General features: G+C 49.9%; 1 protein-coding gene across 1 annotated transcript in view; it reads right to left on the bottom strand.

Annotated features, from left to right (window-relative positions):
• PARK7 (parkinson protein 7) overlaps positions 1 to 174 on the bottom strand; it is a 17965-nt gene extending 17791 nt beyond the window's left edge. Inside the window, exon 1 of the mRNA XM_005874340.2 lies at positions 1 to 174. The gene's annotated coding sequence lies outside the window, so the exon portion shown is untranslated.
• Positions 175 to 2793: the final 2619 nt, after the last annotated feature.

Here is a 2793-nt window from a genome sequence, read left to right as displayed (position 1 = left end):
CTCCCGCAGCCACGAGCCCGCCTCCCGATCCGCAGCACTTCTGCACCGGGACCACAGGACCGGAACCGGACTAAACGGGACGCAAGCGGGGACGCACGGGAGCACGCACGCACGCACGCCGCCCTATCAGGGCCCTCAGCTCCGCACTGCGCAGACGCACGCCGGGCCTCCTATCTCCCCTCACTGCGCAGACGCACGCCTCTTGCATCGCGTTACGTCACATCCGGCCGGCCGATCTCACCTTAAAGAGCCGGTGGGAATGGGCTGCCTGTCTGCGTCCTAATACGGTTCCAATTGGAAGCTCCATCACCGCGAGAATCCCGTGGACTCACGTGTCCTCACGAAATCCCGCCCCGAGTGGCCGGTCCGATCCACCCACAGCACCCGCGGGATGTAACCCGCTGTATTGCCGCAGCCCGTGGGTGCATTGCCTGTCTGCAGAGCGTGGCGTCTCGCTCTAAACTCAGGTTTAACTAAAATAGAGTTGTTGCTTGTACACAGCAGGAGCTCGCTGATGCAGCATTAAAAGGCTCACAATGGAAACAGCAGCCTTCTCAGTCCTTCGTACCCCTCGGCCCTGCTCTTCAGAGGAAAATAGTTCCCACTCTTTAAATTATTTCATCTGATAATTATCTCGGTATTTTAAGACAATATATTAATACTGCTACTTCTCAGTGATTGGTTTTAAACATGACATGTTGGCGTCTTGGCAGGTATTAACATAGTTTTCATTTCACACACGTAAAGGTTGAGGTCCAGAGGCGTGAAATGACTGTGTAAGGTCCTGCTGTCCTGCAGGGTTTTAGTCACATTCAGATATTCTGATGCCAAATTTCACACTCCCCACAGCAGACTACCAGCATTACTTAGTCAGCAACGCTCATGCCACTCTCTTAACTTTGTAGTTCATACCCATTTCTCATCCCACGTTTACAAAGTCAAAAAATTAAACCACTTACCAAAAACCATTGCCCTGGGACTGGCCATGGAGACACCTCCTAGTCAAGTCTCTTATTTCAAGGTAGAACAACTCTGTCCCATCCAACCACATTTCTTATTCAACAAGTGAACACTTCACACAAGTGTTTATGCATCATGGGAAGCACAACATAGAAGCCTCATCGGTTTCTTGCAGCACTTCAACATTCAAGAAATATTAAGAAACTAGAGGCCCGAAGTTCAGCCTGGTCTGTGAACTCTCGCAATCTGGGACCCCTCGGGGGATGTCTGACTGCCAGGGATCAAGCCTAAACCAGCAGTTGGACATCCCTCTCACAATCCGGGACGCTGGCTCCTAACCACTCTGCCTGCCTGCCTTCCTGATTGCCCCTAACCACTCTGCCTGCCTGTCTGATCGCCCCTAACCACTCGCCTGCCTGCCTGCTCAGTGCCCATCACAACAACAGGTCGTTCCAGTCGCTCCACCGTAATGGTCGCTTAGCCTCTTATTATATAGGATATTGTTCTGCCCTGTGGAGCTCATATTCCAAGAGCAAACAGTGTTGACAATGTCAGTGAAGGCCTTTAGGACGCATCGCCTGCAAACATGCAGCCTTCGAATATTGATCAGGTTGAGTTAAAGACATCTGGAAAACAGCAGGTGCAAAAAAAAAAAAAAAGGTGAAGCAGAAGATGAAACTCTCATCTTCTGTGAGAACAGCCCTCCCTCTGCCTGGAGGAATAGAAACATTTTTACCCCCAGAGACGGAGTTGAGTCTAGCAGAATGTGTACAAAGGGACCTTATAAAATAACTTACCCTCCTGTAGTCTCCCCATTTTATTGTAGTTACTTTTCCACAATCCTCTCTCTCTGTGTGTAACCCAGTATATAAATATTCAAGTTTTGCCACTTCTCTGGGTCATTTCCTCATGAAGGCTCTCAGGTCGCTGTAAAACTTGTATTGACTAAACGTGTACGCTTTTCTCTTGTTATCTTTTCAGGTAAATTCGATTCTCAGGCCCAGCCAGAGCCCCTAAGGAGGTAGATGTAAAGTTTTTGCGGCCCCAGCATTACCAAGTCACCCAGGGCCTTTGGGATCCTGGCTCCCTGTACTAGTAATTAGCCTGATCACAATAAATAACAAAGACACGGCTGCCAGGTTATTTTTTTCACGGGTCACTTACATCTTGCATCTCATCTGACTAAGTAAAACACTTATTCCCTATGAATGCATCCCTTTATTTCATCGACAGCACTTATTCCAGCATTTTCTTGTCTTTTTACTTTATGCCTGTGTGTCTAACCCTGTGGACTCCATGGAGGGACCTTCGGGTCGTGGTCACTGCTGCATCCCCAGCATCTGCTGCAGACCCTCAGTAAATGCTGAGTATCCTGCTGATTTCACTCTATAAGGTGTTCCTTCCTTTCTTTGACTGTGGCTATGGATTAATTTCACCGTTTTCATCTTATTTCCCAAATTCCTTTTGCCAGACAGCAAATGGCAAGTGTTACGTGCAGTGGGAAGTTACCATTTTCACCTGTTTTCTACTCATTAAAGGGGTGCGGGGTTAACCCGAAGTTATTGGGCAGAAGGGGGCCATTTGGACCATTAAATAGACGTATTTTTCAACATCGACGCAAGGCTGGGTGCAGGGCCTCTCAAGGGGTCCGGCAAAAACGGCGAATTTCCCCATCGGAGCCCGAAAGGTTAGGTCGCCGACACCGGGGAGGAGTGGGCGAGCCCTGACCTTTGAGACGGCGCCGGCGCCGGGGGGAAATTCTGACGCCGAGGCCTGAGGGGGGGAGCGCGGGGTACAGCTTCGCCTCTGCGCCCACCGCGTGTGAAATGCCCC

Source organism: Myotis brandtii, unplaced genomic scaffold, assembly GCF_000412655.1.
Source record: "Myotis brandtii unplaced genomic scaffold, ASM41265v1 scaffold434, whole genome shotgun sequence".
Lineage (NCBI taxonomy): Eukaryota > Metazoa > Chordata > Mammalia > Chiroptera > Vespertilionidae > Myotis > Myotis brandtii.
The sequence above is the reverse complement of the archived record's forward strand: the minus strand, read 5'-3'. Positions and strand labels throughout refer to the sequence as shown.